This window comes from Protopterus annectens, chromosome 16.part0 (assembly GCF_019279795.1).
Source record: "Protopterus annectens isolate FY-2018-M chromosome 16.part0, PAN1.0, whole genome shotgun sequence".
NCBI classification, from domain to species: Eukaryota; Metazoa; Chordata; order Ceratodontiformes; family Protopteridae; genus Protopterus; species Protopterus annectens.
This window is the reverse complement of record NC_056750.1, coordinates 501,721,236-501,748,625: the sequence shown is the minus strand read 5'-3', so window position 1 is coordinate 501,748,625 and position 27,390 is coordinate 501,721,236.

The window sequence follows — 27,390 nt, the reverse complement described above, 5'->3', positions numbered from 1 at the left end:
CTGTTTCTGTCCAAAACAGCCCATTTTTTCTACATGATCAGAAAGTCCACAAAAATAAAGACCCACCCTGGGATTCATGAAGCTCGGCGCAAGGCCGGTGTAAGGCTTGCGCCGGCAGTGCAGTGTATAATCGGCGTAGCAGCGCCATATGCATAGTAATGAGTGCGCGCCGCAACCACAGACACGTGCAGAGCCCAAGTAGGATGCGCCCGTAGGCGTGGCCAAGCCGGCAGGCGATGAGCAACCTAAAGTGCTGACTGTCACAGGCCGCCTGCAATAGTAACTGCACCAGCCAGGGTCCGTGGATAATGAAACGTACGCAGAGTATGCAACATAGTACCTGTTCACACAAAATGGAGAACCAAACATTAACCCACAAAGTCCAAATTGTACCTGTCCAAGGAACAAAGGATACGCGTAATACCATGTCCGTCACGCAATGCACTGTTAGTGGGCATACCCAGTGAAGGTGTACCGCAGCATGTCAGCACGCCGCACCTACACACAAGTAGCCACATGGGCATGGTCACCAGCAGTAGTGAGAGTACACAGCCGGGCAGCCGTGTCGATATAACAACCAGAAGGAAACCAGATACCCTAAACACAGACAAACATGTGCATAGCAACATGTACTACACCCAGCAACGTGCCCGTCGCATACACATAGGACGGCGTATGCCTAAGCGTAATATCCAGAAGCAGAACCCATGCATGCAAATGTAATACACAACAGCCCCATCATAGCACGTAACCCGCACCCATGTACGACCGTGCACCCAACCCAGCTAGCAGCCTTGCGCAGCTGCACACCTATACACAATGGGTATACCTGAAATGTAGTAAGAAGTATTGTCCTAGGCAGTGCCACACGGGCAAATATGTACCCCACATGTCAACATCCCACCTCAGGTACTGATATCCAAATGGCTGTATGTGAATGTGTCGGCAGAATGTGTACATCCCGCATGTGGTATGGACCTGTCGAAAACCCATAGGCGTGCACACGCCACGGTGCCCATAACTGTACACATCTGGACAAGGCAGTATGTTCAGCCACCGTACTGATGATTAGCTATGCAGACATGTCAAACACAACACATATGGCGGAACATCTGCCCACCAAGCAGGACGCCCCAACAGGGTGCCACATGCACAGAAGGTGAAGGTGGGACATCACACGTTGAGAATAGCATTGCCGGATGGCCAAACACCCACGGCCAACGCAAAGGATGGAATAACATGTATATGCCTGGATGAATGGGTATGTCATAGCATGGGAATAGGCCAAGCTATCCAACATAATAGCCATGCGTACCAGATACAAACTGCCAGTAACACGCAGTAGTAATGCAGGAAGGCATACACGACTGTGGGAATAGCACAGGACATATGGCACGTGCCAAGTGTGGACGCATGACACAAATGTCCAGGATGTGGCTCCCTGCAAAGAGGAACATGTGCCAACCCCACCCCCCACAGATGTACCGGCAGTGGAAACACATCCCAAACACACACCAACACTACAGTCCATCCGACGATAGCAACGGAGGCTGGTCAAAGACCACCATGACGCGTGCACAAACAGGGACACGTGTAACCGTTGCCCTAACAACCCCCCACAGGCCAACGAATAATAGTATGGACATATGCATGTAATGCTGTGAAGGATGTGTGGTAGTCCTCAGTATCACAGAGGTAGGTACACAGATACACTGTAATCAACCGTGACGTATGTGCACTGTACACAGCATACCTGCAGGTAATACATAGTTCAATCATGTGCCACAGAAATATACACATACGAATGAGGATAGGGGATAGACAAGTGTGAATGGGACAAACTATGAACATAGGTTCATAGGTCCATAGGTACATAGTAGGCTATCTGCCCAAGGGCAGCTATAACCCTAGCCCATAGTTATGTTGCCTTTGCCAACCCTCCAGTCCGAAGATAACAATACCTATTATATTGCTGTACCTCTGTCAAGCAGTGACAATGAAGTAATCTCTGGGGTATATCTGCAATCTCCCATCCATTGGTCAAGATCCCCCACGAACAAGGCCAGCGAGGTGCTCTGCCTCACATGTACTGGGATGTTGTTCCACAGCATAGTGAGTGTCTGGGTGATGAATCTGTCCCTCCAACACATTCTATTAATGACCATGTCGAGGTTCACGTCACCTGCCCCTGTGGTTCTGAGGGATGTAGATCCATTAGGTGAAGCATAGTCATCAAATATGGGTCGACATGGCCTTGTATGTCAGGCACAGGTCACCACTGAGCAAGTGGTATGTGACTGAATAGAGCAGGTGTCCTTTCAGTCGGGCAGCATAACACAAATTCCTGAGACCCTGCATCCGTTTGATGATGAACCTATGGGGCCTTCCCAGCTGCTGCAGGTGTCGGGTCAGATACCTTCTGAACGGGGCAATGTACTGAATCATAGGTCTAATGAGTGATGAGTACATGGAGACGATGACCTCCCCTGATCTAGATGTGAATCCCTGCACGATCAGGTGGGCAATGTAGAAGGTCTACCTAACTACATTAGCAACGTGTGTGTCGATCGAATGGTGACTGACAACCTGGGTCCCCAGATCCCTGGTAACTCCCTCTGTGCTCAGTGGATTGCCACCTATATGGCAGCTAGGGGTAACCTTGTTCTTCCCGAAGGGTATGACTATGCATTTCCCGGCATGTAGCTGTAGGCCATGTCCCTGGCACCAGATATCCATATCTGTGAGGCCCTTCTGAAGGATATCTGTGTCAGATGTCCATCCCACTATGGCACCCAGTTCGCAGTCATCTGCAAACATTGTCAGCCATAACCTCCCTGTGTTTGCTTGTACTTTGGAAATGTAGATGCAGAAAAAGAGTGGACCCAGGACTGAGCCCCGTGGGACACCGCCTGTGACCGGCTGTGAGTCTGACATGGTGCCAGCAACTATGACCGTGTGGGTTCTGTCAGCTAGCCAGTTTGCAACCCATCCTGCGATGTACGGGTTCACATCCAAGCCGATGGGTTTATCAATGATACCTGAGGGGGGTATTGTGTTGAAGGCCTTTGTCAGGTCGAGGTAGGCTGTATGGACTGCCTGACCCTCAGCAATGGCCTCGGTGACTGTTCCTAAAATGTCAACCAAGTTTTAAACGCATGATCTGCCTTTGACCAAGCCAAACTGGGTTGGATGCAAAGTATGCAAGTCCCCTATGTCTTCATCTATGAGTTCCATTATGATCCTTCCCCATGGCTTTGCAGATAAGGCTTGTCAAGCTAATGGGATGGTAATTATCAGGGTCAGTGGAGGCACTGCCCCTGTGAAGTGGGACTACAGTCGCCGTGCGCCACAACTTGGGTACGTTACCTGAGGTGAGGCTGAGATTAAACAGCTGTCCTAACTGTGGGTCTAATTCCTCAATGAGTTTGTGGAGTATACAGCCGGGACACCATCTGGCCCCATGGATGCTGTGTTCACTGCCTTGGAGAGAGCATGTCCCACCTGTGCGTCACAGAAGTTTCGGTGGCCACAATCCTCTGGTACAGACATCTCTCCATGTGGGGGGGAGGGGGGGAGATGTTTGCACCGAACCTGTCAGCCAGTATGTTGGCAATGTGTGTAGGTTCAGTAAACCACATCATTCTGAACCCAGTCCGAGCATATCTGGGAGTGTCCTCCCAGGTGTCCAACATAGCTAAAGAAGGCTGTATGATTGTCTGTCGAGTCCTTGGTGATATATGTGTCGGATTTGCCCTGGATGATGTCATGAGAGCTTGTAGTTCTTCACATATAATGAGCAAGGGTGTCATACCTTACAAGGATTCTGCTCTGTCTTGTAGTAGCTACCTCCTGTCGTTGTACAGCTTGTGTATGGCTGGGGTACACCAGACTGGATGCTTGGCATTGGTACAAAGACTCACAGTTGTGTAAGGGATTGCCTGATCCATGCAGTCCTGTAGGTGCTGGTAGAAGGCATATGTAAGTGATTCAGTGGCTTGAGTAATGTTTACCACTGGCTCAGGGGCCTTAAAGGAGACCACACTAGTGTTTAGAAGTGTGAAGTCGGCTTTTGAGAAAGCCATATGTATGGTAACCGGCACCACCCACAGCATTGTATGCCAATAGCAGAAGCTATTGTATGTTGTCCAAACACACGTGTCCGTACACATGGAACATCATAGCAATAAACCACGCCTGGATGTGGGTGATGCTAGACATACCCACGGCAGACGTGGTGCGTTCCCGAGCCCGACGCCCGAGGGACCACACACATAGCCGGCCTTAGGCATAGGCCAAGTAGGCAGCTGCCTAGGGCGACGCTCTGCTAGGGGCACCTTACCAGCCTTTATTCGGTGTAGGTAGACCAGGATGGGGGTAGCGGATGATGTGGTGGGGGCACCATGGAGTCCTTCTGCCTAGGGCACCACCTGACCCAAGGCCACACTTACAGTACCCACACCCAGACGCGGGTCATTGCTAGTATGCTATATCATCTATGGAAAGAAACCATGTATTCCCAGACATAATGGCACAGCATAATGCCTGTCCGCCACCCAAAGCAGACATACGGCACCCGCGGCGGTGCGGACATACTGCGCGAGATGTCCGTAACCAATGTCGACACTGTCATGCTATGTGAAATAATGTCAACATAGCGATTCAATACTAAACAGCGACGAAGAGCCCGATGTCCCTGTTGCTGAGCTGTACAACCTATTCCGCCATGTTAAATGTGTGTAGCAGAGTGGGACTGGCCCAAACTAAGCAACGGACATGTTCGTGGCTCAGTGGAAGCCGTCACGCAATGTTAAACCCATGTAATATAGCGATACAGGTTATAAATACTGAAGTTTAGTAATGGAAATAGGTCCGTTCGACCAGACCGTGTGCAATTACTATATCAAGATCTACAATGGGCCCGCTGGCCAATCAGCGCACACGGATAGGAATAATGGGGGGGGGATATGGTATCATAGACACGGACAAACCATGCCCATGTGACTCGTCTGACATTCGTACACGGTCAAGGCAGTTCCGTACACTAGGCGGACAAGACCAAACCCAAAGCACCACAGGAACACCCTGACAATCGAAGGCCTGTATGCGTAGGGGATATAAGCCCCTGTGATCTGAATATCCCTGCGGTCACGACATATGCATCCTGGGCCATGAGTGGGAGGGAATGAGGAATGTTTAACATGTAGTACCGCACCTTTCCCAGCAGGAGAATGGATGCCTGTGACGTACGTGTGTGCGGGGGGGGATATGTAAAGTTAGCTAAGTACCATGGGTATGCATGTAAATGAGACCGAACAGCTAACGTGTAGTGGTCACAGTAGCCGGCAAACGTGAATGCAGTCCCGTTTGAATTACGACTATAGAACATATAAATGTGCACGTGTACGTAATGCGTCCATGCTGCAAAGACTGTTACATGTGTAAAGGTGAAAGTGCATTTCGCACACGTCCATCAACCGGATCAGAGATATGTTACCGGAACAGTCACAACTAACACAGGCCACGTAACCACACAGACCCAGTAAACTTATGTAACCAGAATACGGATATGCATGTGCGCCTGCGCGTAACCCACAATTAGGAAATGCATGTGCGTGTGTGATCCGCTCACAGCAGGGAATGTTAAGGCCGTGTCCTCCACGTCAATCATACATGTCTCAAAACTGTCAGCCCCTGAAAGTATGGAATCGGGCAGTGCCATGTAAAGTACCGTTAGAAGTAGTGAGAAACACACGCTATGTGATAAGACAAACATAGAATGTGGACAGAATAACGTGTGCGTTAGTAGTATGGATAGACGATGGTTATGCATGTGTAACTCGACCCACTTGTCAGAAGGTGCACCCGTACGAAAAGTGTTCAGTGGGCTCACACTTGTTGACCGGGCTAGGCTAGCTGGATATATGTCCAGTGTCAGCAGAGGCCCGTGGAGAAATGCTCCACACACAATAATAGCACAACATACCAGAGTACTCATATATGTACCAAAGAAGAACAACAATAGAAAGTGTCCTGAAAGGACTGGTTACACACAGATCACAGATGACAGAGAAATATATGGCCAGTGGAAGCACGTCACAATTATGGGATCATGTCCCTATAGAAGCAAGAAGGTCTCACATGACACGCCAGCGAATTGCCAGATAGACACAGGTCAATGTAACACACAGCAACATTAAGGGCCAACCAGCCGTACACCATGCCCGAACCTGTACAGTGGAAAGGTATGGCATGGTAATTGATGTGTGTACACAGGTAATCCACAGACAGTAACAAAGCAAGGTATGAAATGAGGGGTTCACATGTATATATCTACACCCAGCAGTCCGACGGCCTGTATATATGACGCATGGACATAGATTTGTCACCTGAAAACAAGATGTGAACAACTACAGTTTAGTCTATATCATATTGATATAGTAATAATACAGTCATATCAATATTTAACATTGTGACCCTTATTTACATTCATATTTATACAAAATATGCATGTAATTGTACTAATTTATTCCATGATTTGGAATCTTAATGCAACAATTATACACATTGATAAACAAAAGCATTACCAACACACTACATTCTAAGGTTTACTCACAACAATTATCAACTATGTTTCAATATACTGATGGTATTGACCAATATTGTAGTTATAGTAACACATCGTTGTTGTATCATTGTTTCCATTCAGTAATGTATGCAACACCGAGTTCTACATGTCACTTTATCATCAGGACTTGGAGCACGGTCCACTGAACTATGAGCAAGTCTATTAATTAGTTGACATTAAACTGACTCAGAAGGAAGTATATAAGGGATGACTATCTAATGTATCACGTACTCCGATGTTGCCCCATGTTAGAGGGTGAAAGAGCTCAGTATCCTATGACTGTGGAGTGTATTGTTTTTGTCATCGTCTGTCTTGGCATGGTTTATGTTCAAGAATGTATTTTATGAAGATGACCAGGACTCAGGGTCTGCTGTATTTCCGCTTACTGGAACATGGATATAGATAGGCCAAGTAATACATAATATGGGTAAGAAGAAAGGAACAGTTTACCAAGAAAAACCTAGGAAAAGGACCCACCAGGTCCTAAACCGAGAGCACCAAGCAAACACAATGTATTGCTACGAAAACGAAGTGTTTCAAAAATGAACCCAAATGGTGTAAATCCAAAGATGCAAGTTAGCAACTGCTCTAAATAATCCCCCGAAGTTCCAATAGGAAAGATGCGCCACTTTATTGTCAAAATAACACCACCAAAACAAGTAGATCACGAGCGCTGTCGCCCGGTCTTACCGGGCTTTTTCAGGTGTAATTAGCTAAACCAATAACTCTAGCTTTTATAGAACTAATTGATTAAAATATCACCATGGTACTGATGTTTTATTTGGTTCAAATGGTTCACAAACAACTTTGAACATAAAGAATGAATTTTGTTTGAATTCATATAAGTTGCATACATACATTTTAACAATGCATTTATTGTGTCGAGCAGTTTTAAATATGTATTTGTCTCTTTAATGCTTGTAGAAGTGGATTTAATTTATTTACAATATGGTGATATTTTAATCAATTACTTAATTAACAGAACGCACTTGCGCTATAAAAGCTAGAGTTATTGTTTTAGCTAATTACACCTGAAAATGCCCGGTAAGACCGGGCGAAAGTGCTCGTGATCTACTTGTTTTGGTGGTGTTATTTTGACAATAAAGTGGCGAATCTTCCCTATTGGGACTTCTGAGGATTATTTAAAGCAGTTGCTAACTTGCATGTTTGGATGTACACCATTCGGGTTCAGTTTTGAAAAACCTGGTTTTCGTAGCACTACATAATATGGGTAGTCAAACAGACATCCGCGATTGGGGAACATACAGCAGCAGTCAAAACCACTGGCCAGATGGACACAGTCCAACAAGTTCTACACTTTACATATGCACATTGGTGTCCATTGTAGGACCCCAAAAATTGACCCATACGCAATATCTACCACCTGCGAGCGAGCGACCCTGAAGGAGTAACAGCCGTGACTACGGCACAGCTAGACATATGCACCACCAGCGTGTTTAAGGTTGATGGCAAGTGTCCATGAAATGCAGGACATATGAACAGAAATCCCCAGATTGTCAAGTCCATAGAAGTGCGTCCACATCCCAGTCCCGCACACATGAAGGATGTGTAATGGGTACCGTCGAGGGTTACAGCCATGGGATCCTGGGTATGCAGAAATGGGGCTCGGTGTTGTTTGGCAGATAATCCATTGTCCCGCCCCGTGGGAGGGATGTGGGTATAGCACATGCCTTACTCCCCACTAATAATGCAAAGCATCCACCGGATAATGCTAAATGCAGGTGTGAAATGTGTACAGCCCTATACCAGTGTCCAGTAGGCAATTCCCATGGATGGACAAGCGTACGACCAAGATGGCACCCATAACTGCAAACCTGGTGGAATTACACAGTTGCAGTAAGGCATAACACAGGAAATACAGATAGGGACTACAGTAGACACTCCCCATACAAAGTCAGACCACCGTGCGAATACCGGTGTACACAGCACTCAGTCTGCCAGCAACAAAATGGGTATCACTCGCTTCCATACTGATGAACAAATGGGCGACCTGTGGAACACATACTAATGGCACACCAACAACGTCAACTAGGAAGGTCATAGGATGGTTAAACTATGGCGTTCCCACTTATAAAGAACATCCTTCAATGAATTAATAGGATCTACATGTTTTGGTGGTGTTATTTTGACAATACAGTGGCGGATATTTCCTATTGGGACTTCTGAGGATTATTTAAAGCAGTTGCTAACCTGCATCATTGGATTTACACCATTTGGGTTCATTTTAGAAAAACCTGGTTTTCGTAGCACTACATAATATGGGTAGTCAAACAGACATCCACGATTGGCGAACATACAGCAGCAGTCAAAACCACTGGCCAGATGGACACAGTCCAACAAGTTCTACACTTTACATATGCACATTGGTGTCCATTGTAGGAACCCAAAAATTGATCCGTATGCAATATCTACCAGCTGCGATCGATCGACTCAGAAGAAGTGACAGCCGTGACTACGGCACAGCTAGACATATGCACCACCAGCGTGTTTAAGGTTGATGACAAGTGTCCATGAAATGCAGGACATATGAACAGAAATTCCCAGATGGTCGAGTCCATAGAAGTGCGTCCACATCCCAGTCCCGCACACATGAAGGATGTGTAATGGGTACCGTCGAGGGTTGCAGCCATGGGATCCTGGGTATGCAGAAATGGGGCTCGGTGTTGTTTGGCAGATAATCCGTTGTCCCGCCCCGTGGGAGGGATGTGGGTATAGCACATGCCTTACTCCCCACTAATAATGCAAAGCATCCACCGGATAATGCTAAATGCAGGTGTGAAATGTGTACAGCCCTATACCAGTGTCCAGTAGGCAATTCCCATGGATGGACAAGCGTACGACCAACATAGCACCCATAACTGCAAACCTGGTGGAATTACACAGCTGCAGTAAGGCATAACACAGGAAATACAGATAGGGACTACAGTAGACACTCCCCATACAAAGTCAGACCGCCGTGCGAATACCGGCGTACACAGCACTCAATCTGCCAGCACCAAAATGGGGATCACTCGCTTCCATACTGCGGAACAAATGGGCGACCTGTGGAACACATACCAATGGCACACTACCAACTTCAGCTAGGAAGGTCATAGGATGGTTAAACTCTGGCGTTCCCACTTATAAAGAACATCCTTCAGTGAATTAATAGGATCAATGTCAATTGACCATGGAATACACCTAATCAACATCAAAGAACCGCCGGCACCTTATGGCACACAATCCAAAACACACATAGGTAGATGAAACAGTCAACGTAGAAATTGTCCAGGACAGTGCCCAAATGGTATACAAAGGTTCCTTCATAGACAAGTAAGCGCTTTCACCCGTAGGCTCCGTCAGACTTACACATAACATAAAAGCTTCCAGGCTTTAAATATCCCTCCTTACACTTTCATTGGTCAATTTCTCAGCAAACAATGAACAATTAACCACAGCATATAAAGCACTGACGCAATGTTAACTACACACACATATATTAACATCTCCAAAAACATCCTATTAAAACATGTATTATATGATATTGTAGTATGCCTAATACTCATCAATCAAAGATCTAACAATATATATAGAAGATATGTATATCATATCAATGTAATACAGTGGTAAACAACTGAAAGAGTGGACTAATGTGTGTTAACTGTATATCTGTACCTAAACTACATTCCTGTTACTTGGGTTTAAGCCACCTGCTTCTCAAAAGAGGCTTAATCAGTGTTTCATCAGTCAGCCCTGGTGTGTGGTCAACTCTCCACCTAATAATCCATCTCAATCCACATTCTAAAGCATAGTTGATGAGGTCCCCCCTCTGGTATTATAACCTAGCCTTTGTAAAACACTGAATGTAAACGTATGCCTTGTGATGTGCTCATAGCCGGCCGTAGACATACGCCAATCCTGCGGCTGCCTAGGGTGCCGCACTAGTAGGGCCACCTGTCTAGTAGGTATGTCATGTAGGTACTCCAGGATGGGGGCACTATGTGTTGTGGTGGTGGGCGCCATGGAGCCCTATAGCCTAGGGCAGCGGTTGATCTAAGGCCGCTGCCGTAGGAGGGGTAGTACGGTCTGCAGGTATGTGCTGAAGTGCACATGAAACAGCAGTCTACAAGGATTACCCATAGTGGCGACACCTGCACAGGCGGCTATAGCAGGACACACACACGACCATGCATACAGCACAGACATACACACACCATAAACAGGCAATTATACACAAGGTTTATGGCGTGTACGGGTACAGTGTCAGTACAGCAAGGATAGCTGTCTGCCACGATATCCAGCAGATGTCTCTAGGGTGTTCTGGAATACGGACGTTGCATGGACAATGAGTGGATATGCATCGTACCACAGTTCTATGTGTCAGCCATGCAAATATGCGATACATGGGACAGACAGCTGTCCATGCAAGAGCAGCGCTATGGGCACAACATAGGTATGTATATATACAACGAGAGAGATACAGACGGACACATGTGGCAAGGCCGTGAGTGTAACGTACACAGCACCACCCCACCACACCACAGCAGGGTGCACATGGAGAACACGCTACGGAGGTCGCCAACCACAGCAGGCACACAGGCAGTCCACGAGCTGCATCTCACCATCCACAAACAGGGATGGCGGCAGGATATAAGTGTTCTGCGGAAACTCTAAAGCCATACCCTATGAACCCATGCGGCTGGGAGCATAAACACACACACACATCTGGCAGGCATGGTGATTGACCACACCCCCACATACCCAACCGCGCAACAGTATGACACAGGTATGGAACGCGCTACGTGGACCACTGAACACAGCACCGTCAGAGGCACACGTCCAGGTGGGTGACAGCATCCGTAAAGGAATAGCCGCCGATAGCCAAGGTATGTGTTACCAAGCATCTAAAATAGCTACACTCTACTAGGGCAGCTGTGAACACACACACCCCACACACACACGGGGAAGGGCCGGGAGTCGAACCTACGCCTACCTACATGAACTCACTACAGCATGATGCATTTACAGAACGCGCTACCGAGATTACTGAGCACAGCGCTGTCAGAGGCATACTTCTAGGCGGGTGACATCATCCGTAAGGGAATAGCTGACAATAGCCAAGGTATGTGTTTTGCAAAGCGTCTAAAAACATGTTCATCTGCAGAGGCAGCTGGAAACACACACACACACACACACACACACACACACACACACACACACACACACACACACATGGGGAAGGGCCAGGAGTCGAACCTACGCCTACCTACATGAACTCACTACAGCATGATGCATTTACAGAACGCGCTACCGAGATTACTGAGCACAGCGCTGTCAGAGGCATACTTCTAGACGGGTGACATCATCCGTAAGGGAATAGCTGACAATAGCCAAGGTATGTGTTGCGAAGCATCTAAAAGCATGTTCATCTGCAGAGGCAGCTGGAAACACACACACACACACACACACACACACACACACACACACACACACACACACACACACACACACACACACACACCTCACACACACACGGGGAAGGGCCGGGAGTCGAACCTACGCCTACCTACATGCACTCACTACAGCATGATGCATCTACAGAATGCGCTACCGAGATTACTGCGCACAGCAATGTCAGAGGCATACTTCTAGGCGGGTGACATCATCCGTAAGGGAATAGCTGGCAATTGCCAAGGTATGTGTTGCGAAGCGTCTAAAAGCATGTTCATCGGCAGAGGCAGCTGGAAACACACACACACACACACACACCTCACACACACACGGGGAAGGGCCGGGAGTCGAACCTACGCCTACCTACATGAACTCACTACAGCATGATGCATCTACAGAACGCGCTACCGAGATTACTGAGCACAGCGCTGTCAGAGGCATACTTTTAGGTGGGTGACATCATCCGTAAGGGAATAGCTGGCAATAGCGAAGGTATGTGTTGCGAAACGTCTAAAAGCATGTTCATCTGCAGAGGCAGCTGGAAACACACACACACACACACACACACACACACACACACACACGGGGAGGGCCGGAAGTCGAACCTACGCCTACCTACATGTACTCACTACAGCATGATGCATTTACAGAACGCACTACCGAGATTACTGAGCACAGCACTGTCAGAGGCATACTTCTAGGCGGGTGACATCATCCGTAAGGGAATAGCTGGCAATAGCCAAGGTATGTGTTGCGAAGCGTCTAAAAGCATGTTCATCTGCAGAGGCAGCTGGAAACACACACACACACACACACACACACACACACACACACACACACACACACACACACACACACACACACACACACACACGCACACACACACACACACACACACACACACGGGAAGGGCGAGTCGAACCTACGCCTACCTACATGAACACACTACAGCATGATGCATTTACAGAACGCGCTACCGAGATTACTGAGCACAGCACTGTCAGGAAGCATACCCCTAGGTGGGTGATATCATCTGCAGAGGCAAGGCAGCCGATAGGGAATGAAGACAGAGTGCGCAGTCACACAGCATGTTACCATCCCAAGGTGGGCGTACAGTAACACGGTAGTGCTGCAGTCAGGAATACCAACTAACTATGGAGCAGTACATCACGACATGGATACGGGATGCACCACATACAGTATACCCTATGAGAGGGCATCCGGCGTGCACGATGTAGGCAGCCATTGTGGCATAACAACCACATATGACTCACCTGGATGGTCACCATGGCTATGCAGGATGTCATTGGCCATGGCTACACACCTAGTAGCAGACATCGGTGCCGACTGTAGTGTGTACCCCCGAATGGTGTACTGGCCATGCCCTCACACATAGCGGTTGCGAAGGGGAGACAGACATGCTCACGGGGTATCGACGCAGATGGGCGCGGTGTGCACTGTACTGTGTGTCCATCTACACAGCTGCTTACTGGGCATGCTCAGACACTTAGAATCTGCACAGTGCAGACATGCATACACATGGGGCGAAATCATGGGAGGCAGAATGTGGACCGTCGTGTGTGTCCACCCACACAACAGCAACCCGGCCATGCCACAGACGTGGCGGTTGCAAAGGGGTAACAGGCATGCACACGGGGTATCAACGCAGACGGGCGCGGTGTGCACTGTACTGTGTGTCCATCTAAGCAGCTGCTTACTGGGCATGCTCAGACACTTAGAATCTGCACAGTGCAGACATGCATACACATGGGGCAAAATCATGGGAGGCAGAATGTGGACCGTCGTGTGTGTCCACCCACACAACAGCAACCCGGCCATGCCACAGACGTGGCGGTTGCGAAGGGGAAACAGGCATGCACACGGGGTATCAACACAGACGGGCGTGGTGTGCACTGTACTGTGTGTCCATCTACACAGCTGCTTACTGGGCATGCTCAGACACTTAGAATCTGCACAGTGCAGACATGCATACACATGGGGCGAAATCATGGGAGGCAGAATGTGGACCGTCGTGTGTGTTCACCCACACAACAGCAACCCGGCCATGCGCACACACGTAGTATGTGCTACGCGCCATCCAGCATGCAGACGGAGTGCACACACCGCAAGTCACGGCCAGGTAAACCCGTACACATGCACAGGGTGGACACACATGCAGTTACACGTACACACACAGATGACAGCACAGGCGTCACGGGTGCAGGCTGAACATGTACACACTGCAGTGAACACTGTAGCTGCCATGCCAGCACCATGTCATCGGTGCAGCAGTATGCCTCACGGTCCAGCAACAGCATGTGGCATATGTCCACAAGACTATGTGGCGGTGTACGTCCGTCGTGCAGAGTACACATGTACTATCAATGACCCCACAGGTGTGATGTAGTCCACCCATACCGGTATACACGGACAGGCGTGCTCCACACATACCACGGGCCTGACTCAGATATGACACATGACTGCAACTGTACCACAGTGAAACAATGTCCGGATATGTCACATATGTGATTTCCTGGCTGTGTGCATGGACTGCACGCAGGACACATACGAAGCCTGTGATGTACCACATGCATAACACAGGCGTACGCGGTAATACACACACGAAGGGAAGGCAGACACATGTCTGTGGTATGCACACCCTACAGGGTGTAGCGGTGTTCACTGGGACACATACCCTTGTACAGTTTGCCTGTGACAGCTGTGATACCAGACCACAGTCCATGTTCCATGTATGTCGACACACGTCACAATGTAGCAATGCATACACACATGGCAACAGGGGATACATGTGACACGTGTACTGTGCACGGTGCAGCCGTGCATGAGTGGTGTCCGGTGTCCATAACACAGTTGCAACCCCCTACCACATGCACACCCATCATGGGGGCCGTCATATGGTGGCATAGTAACAGCACGCATGGCAGTCTGTGTGTACACCATGTGTTTAAACACCTGTCCACATGCATGTGTGCAGGTGCTGGTCACAGGTGTGTCACACACCATCCTACCCTGCCATGTGCATACAGTCTGCTATGTCGCCTTTACATGACAGCGCTGCCATAATGCATACCCATCGGCCATGCGTCATCGACCATATGTCACATGGCCACTGTAACCCCTACCACCTCCCAAGTGCAAATATTGGCACAGCTGCCAGATAAAGTGGTAGTACGCAGGATGCACTACATACCGCTGCACGCCTGCACATATCCCATATAGCGGGCATGGCATTCCTAGCACCAACATGTGTGCAGGAATGTGTGCCCATGTATGCCACAGATCGGGGGGACTATGTGCCATGTGCCACACATCACTGTACACCATGGTAGAGATCTGTACCTACCTCAGTGTGGGGTGCATGGATGTGGATGGTGCAGTACATGCAACACGTCATCCCTCCGTGTAGACATGTGTGGTCACCACCATGTCAGTGTGTCAACATGTGTGTATGTCTGCTGCCTGTTGTGAGGGTGTATGCAGATATAGTGTTGTGACTGGACACTGACCACACAGGGTGACCATCCCGTACTGGTGCTGCATTGTACAGCCCTGTCAATGCCATACCTGTGAGCCTTACTGGCCACCTGTGCAAGACCACCCCCTGTGACATGGCGCGTGGGTGCATTGTCTTGTGAGGGTGCTGACCACACAGACAGGTGTCCCCATCTGCACACAATGGGGTGTGTGCCATAGAGGTGTACGCACCGCGATTGCGGACATATTCCTGTACCGGTACAGCATCCGACCGCTGCACACCATGCACCACAGCTGACAGGTGACACCTGCGGTCAGTAGCCAGCACACTGCGTACGACACATGCAGAATGTCACCATACCTGTACTGTGTCATGCCATGTATGTGATGTCTCTGTCCACCGTAGCCTGTGGCACTGACCACAGGCGTCAGGTGCAGTATATGTGTGGACATGTGTGTCATGTACCGTGTAAGCAACGTTACACTGTATCTGGCTCCGTGCTCCGCAGGTTTATGTGTATAACCTCTCTTCTTGCAATCCCGACTGTCTGTTCTTTATACCACAAAAGCTCTGCACCTGCTCCCATAGTATTCCTACATAGGTAAAGTACATGTATACTAAATGGAGTACTACACTGGCCTAGAATCCCCTTGTGTACCCACTTCCCTATAGGTGCCTTCTGACCCAGTTACACAGCAAATGCATTCACGTTCTCTGGCATGTCGAAGGGTCAATTGCTAGCGACCTCTCCTGTTCAGATGGTGAATCTGGGTGTCCTGGGCACTGTTACAGGTGCCTCATGGACACGGACAAGCCACACCTCCCCCACTGAACATAATACATGTGACAGATGCAACTATATAGCCAGACAGGGGCTGTGCTCTCTCAAACCATGACCGGCAAGACCAAACAGGAGGGGAAGGACACCATGCACACCACAAACCCAGTGTCACATGTGACTATCGCAAATGCTAATCAAACACATGGACACACTAAGACATACCTGGAGGCACTGTTAAAACATGTCACGAACCTAACGAGCCCTCTGAAGCAGACACCCAAGCAACTGCCTCCACAAGACATAGGACATGCAACACATAGTTCTCAACGTCAGTGTGCTAAACAGTCAGAGCCCCAAAGGCAACACACACAATGCCAGACACACTTGTAATGGGTGACGCCACTGTCAGACACACCGACGTCCCACCCACCAGACTGAACAAGGGAATGATCACAGTAGGCTGCCTGTCAGGCGCTGGAATCCGCCACATAACACACGCACTCAGGTCACTCCGCAGCATGTACAGGTATGACGCGGTCATTGCCCATGCTGTTGTCAACGACTGGAGACATACCACCCTGGGATACATTAAAGGAGACATAGAGGGCCACTCAGATTGTGTAGCCCAGGCCAGCATGTCCTTGACCCTGGGCAGTATCCCACCCTCATCAAGTATGATGCCATTATACTGGCTCCAAGTGGTCACCCTTGATAATGTGCCTGGTTACTGGTGTCAGTCTGAGGGGATCCAGATTCCTCATACCTGGGATGACATGCTTGGCACGCCACGCCCCTTCGCAAGGGATAGCTCGCACCTGTCGCCCCTGGTCTTCAAGGGTTTGGCTAAGGCACCTGCCACCCCCACAGTGCCCACTGCAGGCAAGGATGGAATGATAAACCTACCACCCTACACTACAAACCTGGAGAACAGACAGGGTAATACTGCTCAGTGCCAGTGGTCTACGCCCAAGCTGCACACCCTCAAATGCCCTCCTCAGTATGGAGGACATCGATGTCAGTGCTGTGACTGAAACATTGTTCAGGGCTGCTGAGAGCACCCCAGCACTATCAGGTCATACCCCATATCACGCATTCAGGACCATAACCAGGACCAAACACAGAAGGAGGGGGAGTCTCCATTCCCATGAAGGATACACACACCTCCAGGTTGGCAGAAATGCACATAGCAGCGGGGAATATCCAGGTGCAATTAACCATGGGTAGGACTGCCCTACAGTTTGTTGCATGCTACAGACCACCCTCCCAAACCCAGGATACCTGCACAGCCTTCCTGAAGACACTGGTGAGTATGAATGCTCACACAACACCGTCATATTGGGTGACATCAACCACCCATACATAGACCGGGAACATTACCCAGGACACAACACCCTACACCAAAGGTTCCAGGTGTTCATACACCTGAATGCTGTGGAACAACCATGCACCATACCCACAAGGGGGGGAACTATACTAGTTCTGATCATCACACATGGGGACGACATGCTCCACACAGGATGTACATCCCTCAATGGTGAGGTCAGACCATATAGTGAACTCACTGGAGATCCGCATCCTGCACCCAACACCGGCATGGGAGACCACAGTGAAGACCTCTCCACAGCGAACCACACACGTCATACGACTGGTGTGGTACCCTACAAGGCCTCCATGCCAGTGGTAAACACAGGCCACACTGATGAAACCCTTACAAATGCCTTCTATGAGCACCCCCAGGAATGTCTGCACCAAGCGATCTTGATAACATCAGGACCTTGTCCACCAAAGGCAGGCACATGGTCTGGTGGACCCCAGCCATTGACAAACCGTACAACAAGAGTTGAAAGCTAATACAAGACAGAGCAATATCAGTACCAGGGAAGGCATCACTGATTAATACAGGCGTTAACATACGATCACTCATACAATCATCCACGGCCGCCTGTGGGACTGGTACTGCAAAGGACACATAAGACAACCATAAGGCCTTCCTTAGCTATGGTAGGAACATGGGTGGAAGCACAAAGTTATGCTCAGAATTACTCCAGAATGGTACAATGATCACTGAACCCACAGACATTGCCAACAAACCAGCGGACAGGTTCCGTGCATACATCTACCCCCCCCCCCAAGAGGGGACGTATCCATCCCACCAGAGTCTAGCCTCCCAAACATCCCGTATGCCCAGGAGAGCTGATATCTGTTAAGCAGTGAACACAGCATCAATGGGACCAGATGGTGTCCCCGGCTGTGTGCTACACAACCTCATTGAGGCCCTCACCCCGCACATAAGGCTGCTGTTTCATCTTAGCCTTACTACGGGCTATGTCCCCGATGGATGGCATACGGCAACTGTGGTCCCACTACACCAGGGTAGTGCTCTTATGGACTCTATACATCCCTGCCCTATCAGCTTGACAAGCCTTGTCTGCAAAGCTGTGGGGAGGTCCATACTGGAGCCCATAAATAAAGACATTGGTGTACGGCAAATACCGGAACATACCCACATCGGCTTAGTCAAGGGCAGATCCTGCCTCCCAAACCTGGTCGACCTGTTTGGAGGAGTCACTAAGGCCATTGATGGGGAATGCGTTTGCACAGACTACCATGACCTGGCGGGAGCGTTCGAACCACACTCCACGTGGGCATCATAGAAAGGCTCACCAGCGTAGATGTAGAGACATATGTCACACGATGGTTTGCCAACTGGATGGAGGTCAAACTCCACAGGGTTTGTGTTCCTGGTGCCATGTCAGACTCCAAGCTGGTCCCGAGTGGTGGCCCACAGGGCTCAGTCCTGGGCCCCCTCCTGTTCGGCATTCAACTTTCCAATGTGCATGCAAACATAGGGGGATTGTGGCACACACGGTATGCAGATGACTGCACACCGGCCACCATACTCAACACCCCATCAGACACGGACATCCACCTGGGGTCTCATAGAAATGGATAAATGGTGCCAGAGCCATGGCCTGATGCTACATGCCAGGGAAGGTATGGACCTACCCTTTGGGGAAGACATGTTCACCCCGAATTACCATATAGGTGGTAATCCATTAAACATTGTGGACGTGATCAGGGACATGGGTACCAAACCTGTCGGTAACCTCTCTCGACACTCACATTGCCAATGTGGTTGGGAAGACATTCCACTGTGCCCACCTGGTCATGAAGGGAGTCACATCCACATCAGGGAAGGTCATTGTACCCCTGTACTCTTCACACATCAGACCACTGATTGGGTACAACGCCACATTTGGAATGTACCTAACCTGACACCTGCAGCACTTGGAAGGACCTCAAACGGTCCACAACACAGGGATAAAGGTGCTGAAACATATGTCACACGCTGCCCGACTGAGGGGACTCCGGCTGTATACCTTCTCATACCGTCTGCTCTGAGGTGATCTGTGCCTGACATACACGGCCATGTCCGACCTGGGTGACATGGACATGTTCCACCTCCTAGGCTCCAAACAACCACGGGCACAGAAGCAACTGACAGAAACCTCAAGACGGACATAAATAGGACGTGCTGGAGGGACAGGGTCATCGCCCAGAGACCCCCTACAACATGGAAAAGATTCCCAGCCCATGTGAAGCAGAGCCCCTCACTGACTCTGTCCAAGAGTAATCCTGACGTGTGGATGGGTGATCGTAGGTATGCGCCAGGCATCATCTCTGTGTCACTGCTGGACAGAGGGACAGCGGACCAATGGATATAGTATCCTCATCCTAAGGGGTGATGAAAGCCACACACACTCTGGCTAGGCTTACACATGCCGTAGGGCACATAGCCTGGTATGTACCTATGCACCTAGGTACCTATGTAGGAGTCCATGCAGGTTGCGGGTACCTGTGGTATGCTGATATTGCCAGATGTGCCTGTGGGTAACCCACAGCTACACGTGGGGGACTGATAACAGTGCTCCCAGTAGGCACATGCAAGTACACCATATGAGGCATACAGGTTAACAGAACCAACATGGTGCTACACGTAACCGCCATGCATACTGTGTACACAGCTCAATGTATGCTGCACCTGCACTACATGGTATGTCTGCTGCATGATGTCAGTACACAACCCACATCACATACACACCTGTCACCTGTCATACACAACCACTGCAACATACACATCATGCACTATGTGGACACAGGTATCACATACACCTCTCACTAACTTGTCCACCCTGTGCATCAGAATATATTTGCATAACCGTGCACCGATGGTGTGGATGACAGTGCTGCGGCAGAGGCTTCATCATATGCACAGGGTGATATGTGTGCCAGGGGCATAGGCTGTACCAATGGATGACATCATGTGTGTGTGCAAGGGCTGGTGCATTTACTGGGCATGATTGTGCAAAATGCATGTGGATGTGGTGGAGCCCTACAGTTGTGTCTGCTGTGTGTGGGTATGTGTGTACACAGTTCAGCCATCTGTGATGCCTACACGGGGTATACTTGGCAGCCCCAGACTGTACAGTGCAGGTTGTACGGCTCACTGTGTCCGTCTGTGGCCGTGTGACCCGTGCCTGCCTGGGGTCGCACGGGCACTACCGGGTGGAGGTATGGAGTGGCCACTCTCCGATGACACATGTCCGCTGGAACCGTGTCCACGCTGGGACCGGCCAGGGCCACGTCCACGTGGCCTGCTGTGTCCTGGTGTGGTTGGTGTAGCACCAGCTGCACTGCTGCTGCTACCGGCACTGTGTGAGTGGGCATGAGAGGTGGCACGCACACGTCGACCTACACTAGGTGGTGTTGCTGGCCTATGGCCACATGTCCTACGCCTCACCCCTACCAGGTGTTCCAGCACAGACAGCTCACACTCGCAGATTGACATGCCTCGATCGAGGATTCCAACCATCTCACCTAATCGCCTATCCAGAACATCAGCAAGCTGCTGTTGAGCATTCGCTAATGACTGGATGTTCTCATTTAGGGAACGGATTGCAGCCCTCTGCAGCCACTGCCCTTCTTGGTTCTGCCATTCAGCACGTGCCTGTGCCGCCATTACAGTCTGGAACATGCGTCTGGTGATACCAGCTGCTGCACCCTGTACAGCAGGTGCATGTCTACCAGAGCTCCTCCTACGAGCAGCACCAGCCACATGCCTGTGTGACACATCACCAGTCATTACACTGGCAACATGGTGTGTACCCGCACCTTCTGTAGCCACCACACATTCCTGCTCAATGCCAACAGGCGCTGACTGTCCTTCCTCTATGGGCAACGGTGATGTGGTATGTGTCGGCATCAGAACCATGTGCGGAGATGAAGGGGACATAGGTGGGATGTTAACCAATGGCACAGCTTCTGCCCGTGACAACCCTGCCTGTGCCTCATGCATATGGTCATCACCGCTAGTATCTGTGGGGACACTAGCATCAGATGGACCGCAGGAGGGGAACGCACCTACACCACCTGTGAATACAAAGACATACTGTAAGATACATTACACACATGCAGACACACACGGGGACACACACACACACACACACACACACGCAGACACACACACAGACACACACACACACACACACACACACACACACACACACACACACACACACACACGCACGTAGACACACACATGCAGAGACACACACACGCTGACACACACACGCAGACACACACACATGCAGACACATCATGCATGTGATATTGCAGATGGCATGCAGCATTCCCACACCACAACTCAGTGAATGCAGGCCAGACATTAATAGTGGTAGTATGCATACTGCCCTGGGGTGCACACTACATCAAGCAGGTGTCAATTCAGTAGGCATGCAGTCCACACATTCATGGTAGTTTGCATGCATCACCGTGATACACCGTGTGGCCGCAGGCAGGTTAACAGTGCACATGGCTGGTGTCACTTTGTCATGTACTCCGCCAACGTGTGCGATAACATGTGGACATGTGACAATGGTGTCCCACCACATGCACCACATCAAACTGGACGTCACAGTGCAGTGTTATGTGTACAGGCTACAGATAGAATGCATGTGTAACAAAGATGTCTGTGCAGGTGTGGTTGGTGTGAGCTGTGTACATAGCTATACAGTGGGGAGTACAGACACTGTGCCACTGCATGGCAGCAAGACACAGGTATGTTTCTGTGCGATGCGTAACATGGACGCATTGCATTGCCATGTCTGCAACACAGTCATGCTGTTCCACAGCACATATATGGTAGACATTGGTGGCACCTCCAGTGGCTGCAGACAGGCATTGTGGTTGTCTGGTGTACCACATCAGATGTATAGGTGGTCCACTACAGCTATGATTGCACTATGTGTGGACAAAGTGCAACGGTGACTACCCACTCCAGATGTACTTTGTGGCAACATGCCTGTGGGTATCACCCATGGCCATGTTTGACTGGGTCATGGACAATTGTGTGTGATGGGCATCGTGTACACATCCCTGTGGTGGCCCATGTGACATACACCCATACTAGTCTGAGGTGTCACAATCCCGAGGGCTATGCAGACAGTGTGAATGTCTGCTATGTCGGGCATAGGTCATGTCATGGTGTGACAATGTTGCAGACAGAACACCACGTGCATGGGACATGTCATGTGCCATGTCTGGCAACGCGGTGCACACAATGCAGGGGCATAGGTCACATTGGTAACACCTGTGTGCTGGCCAGATTACAGCTCACTATGTGGTACTGTGTGCATACCGCAAATGGCATTCCGATGCATACTACATATGCAGCCATTGTAGAACACCTCCACCATTGTATGCATAGCTGACTGCACATATCGCACCGATGGGTTATGTGGTGTCATGCCGGTGTATACTAACGGTTGTATCTACTGTACATGGGTGGCGTGTGTGTCAGGTGGTGCAACCTGTATACCATGACTGGAGCAGACCCAGGTGTGCATGTCATACCTGGCCACATGGCGAATATCTATACACTTTAACATGCCTGTTACTAGCAACGTGCTCACCTGCGATGGACCCATGGCTGTGCGACACGCCAGAGGTACCTGTATAGGGGTGACACAACAGTATACACATTATCCATTACTGTAGCCACAGTAAGCACTGTGCATGTCACATCATGTACCTGTGTGGTAGCATGTGTTATGCACATATCTGCAAACACAATGTAGCATACTGTAGTATGCAGCTTGTGTGGCCATATACCTGGCATGTGTTGGTACATTATGTGGTGTACTGTGACACCCACACCTATGTCAGTTATCATACACACATGCAAGACTGACTTACCAGGCAGCTCCAGGCTCGTTGGTTGGGAGACACCCACCTCCACGATGGCAGCGAGTGTTTCTGCATGATGTTCCCTGGGTGTCCCCAGACTGGCCAGGAGCTCCTCCGTGTGTGTGAGTGTGTGCTGGGTTGGTGGCCCACCACCTGTCCCACCTTGTTCTCTGGCGATTGCGGCGGCATGCTGTTTCGCGTGCCATATTAGGTCTGTGCAGTGTCGGCGTATCAGCTGGTAGGTGCGGTTGTTGCCACCCACGTTGTTCACCCTCCTGCGCATATCCTGCCACAGGTCATCCCGCTGCTGTGCTTTCTGTGGAACATGGCTGAATAGCAGGTCATAGTTGTCATGGAGCAACGGTATGATTATGTCATCCTCCTGGTGGCTGAAGGCTGGCAGCCGGGAACATGGCATTATCTGTAAGACATAAAGATGGTGACAAGTTACATTTACACTGATGTACTGGCATACCGCTGGACATAAATTGCTATGACATATACGACATCTGCACAGTAATCTCTGCGATGCATCATGGCAGTGACACAGCTGACGTGTTGCTGTCACACCATTAAGCAGTGGGTATCATATCATATCTGTGTGTCAACTCATCACACTGTACATGCACCATGTTGATGGTAACCTGCTGTGGACATGTGTACCTGCCTGCACCTGTGTTCATACCAGTTGGCACGTGTCCCAATGTGCACACAGTTCTACTGTTCACCTGGATGCTGTGTATATGTCACTAGGCATCACGTACGCAGCCATTATGAACGTCAGTGGTGGCACTGCACACATACACATGGACACCTGTACATGCATGTGTTGTGCCATGTACATCTACACAGCACTGTACGGGTGTTGGACAACCTGCCACGGCTCACCTGTATTGCACATGTTAATCACATGGGACATTGTGTAACCATATGACATTAGCAGGGAAGGTCATGCATAGCATGTGCGCGCGCACGTTGTACACACCAACACACAGCACCTGTGACACCACAGGGTGCATCGGTGCCACATTACTGCTCTGGACGGTTGATAGTGCAAGTGCCATTTGTCCATCGCACCATGTCTGACTGTGATAGCACGTGCAGCCTTGCTGGGCAGGGCTGCATGGTATGGCAGGGTATGTCACATACATGGCACAGGGATGTGTCCCACCTGGGGGGTACTGATATTGGCAGGGTGGCTGTCCATTCCATATGTCATTGCTATGTGTATATGGACATTACACATGTCTATCATCATGGTGTGGACAATGGCCTTCTGCAAGGTAGGCAGCATGCTGCTTGGTGGGGGTGTGTATGGTGCATGCTGGTATCGCACATCCATGCATACACATTACCCCTGACAGGTGCTATGTGCTGCGATATTGTTCAACACAGTGCTGTATGTGCCCACACACTGCTATCCCGTGCACATGGATGGTTGCCTGGCCTGACATGGGTACCACATATGTCTACATCCAGTGCCTGCTGCCACCCCCATGTCAGTTGGTGCACCACACAGTGCCATCCCTCCCACAGGGACCATGGTGTTGGGCACAGCATAGGTATCCATGTATGGGGACAGGGATGTTCACATAGCAGGGGCACCGATGGTATCATCCATCGGACCATAAACGTATGACGCACACCTCACACACACAGCCCATTCAGTATGTTGTTCGCAACACTGACACAGCTATACTGCTAGGCCAGGGACATTCCCAGACGTACATACCCAGATGCGTGAACATCTGTCTGTGGCATGGGCTACAATAACGGTGGGGTTCAACACATAACGTGTTTGAGTGTGGCTGGCGCGGACGTTCTGTGCACATGTCTACACAGTAAGCCTGTTCTACAGTAGCCAGTGGTGATGTGCTGTGCACATGTCAATGCTGCACATTGTGTTGGTGTCTGTCTGTCCACAGGCCAGTGGTGGGACACACAGGGGTATTAGTGAACATATATACATGCCACCCTGTACTGCTGTACTGCTAGCTTCTTGGGTGCTAATGTGTCATGGACATGCACACCTTACCCGGACAGGTGGTAGTGGGTTGCCACCCGTACCCATCTCCTCTTGTGGGTTGCTATGATCCAACACCCTCTTTGTATTGTATGTTTAGGCTATGCACCTGTGTGGGGCATGTGGGCATGCAATGCACTACTGCATACCTTTGCACCCATTGCAGAACATGTCACACAGGTACACTGGCAGCCATACACTTCACAGCTTGATGACGGTACAACACGTGTTGTACACACGTAACACATATCCTGTGGGACATGGTCATATGTACAGGCATGTCCAACAGTCACGTACCACTGCTACCTCTACATGACGGATATGCAGTACATGTGGCGGTACAGCAACTGCCACATGTAGTCGTGCAATGCCCCCCTACCTACATGGCGTGGCACTGCCTGTGGGGGATATGCGTCTGCATCCATGCTGTGGCCATAGCTGACAGTTGTACATCGATATGTGCAACATACCTCATTTGGTGTTCTCATGGGTGCATGTTCAACATGGCTCCGCATTGTTTGTGTCTGTCACACAGTCATTGTTGTACATGGTTTACATGCCAGCCATGGCTTACTGTGTGTGATTCCATGTACTTCATTGGGATACCAGCATTATACATTATAACAGCGTATTCCAGCCATCACATAGCCTTCCTAGATGACACTGTTAGCCAGCCAGTAGGAGGTGTTCCGCCATCTGCACATAGGTCACAGAGTACGAGGGCGGTTGACACCCATTTTGGGGACAGGGTTCTGACAGCTGTGGATGGGTGTGATGCTGTCGACAACCATGACTGCACCTGATGGTCACATCTGGATGGGTAACATTCACAACACACACCTACCTTCACGTAGTAACACATCATCTACAACAATGGACATTCCTGTAAAAAAATTGCTGATCTGACAGTTTGAGATTGTAAGCTTTTGCTGTATGATATGTTGCGGACATGTGAACGGCTGTGCAACTCAACATATGCACACATGACACATCACCTGGTACAACATATCTGTCATACCACATGTTATTGTGACCGCCCTGTGATGGCATTACACAGGCTACGTGTACTGGGACATGTGATGGCTCACCGGTATATTCACCCTCTGGGTGTGTGTCTAGTCAAGTGTACAGTAGGCAGTGGTCTGAACACAGGGACACTGTACATTGACCTACTCTGTCACTACAACTGTTGACTATGCTCATACTGTACTTATACAGGCATGTGGTATCTGACCACTATGACAGTCCTGGTCGACCACACTGCTGTGGCACACATGACCTGCGGACATCTGCCTGGGGTGTGGAGCACACATGTACATCTTCACATGCTATACTGCCTCTGTGGTGGTGTCACATGACTGTCTCCAGCAGGGCTGTAACAGGCAGGCACGGCATGGGGTCATGTGGGACAATGCTTGCACCTTCCACTGTGCTGCACACAAGCAAGGCACACACACTAGTGCACCACTCACATTTATCTGCAGTGCCTGGGACCTGCCTCCATGCTCTGCACAGCACACCTGCAAGTACAGATTGTACACGGATCATACCTCCCAGGCACATACCTGGACTGCAACACACACAGGTGAGGGGATCCCACATCACACAGTGTTTTGCACACATACTGGATATTTGCCGAACACAATGCATCATAGGTGCTCCATGTTCAGATACCCATGTTTGTGACTGCTAGACACATTGTAACATGCAACAGAGCTTACATTGTACACCACAGGTTACATGCTGTCTGTGTTGTCATTTAAAATGTT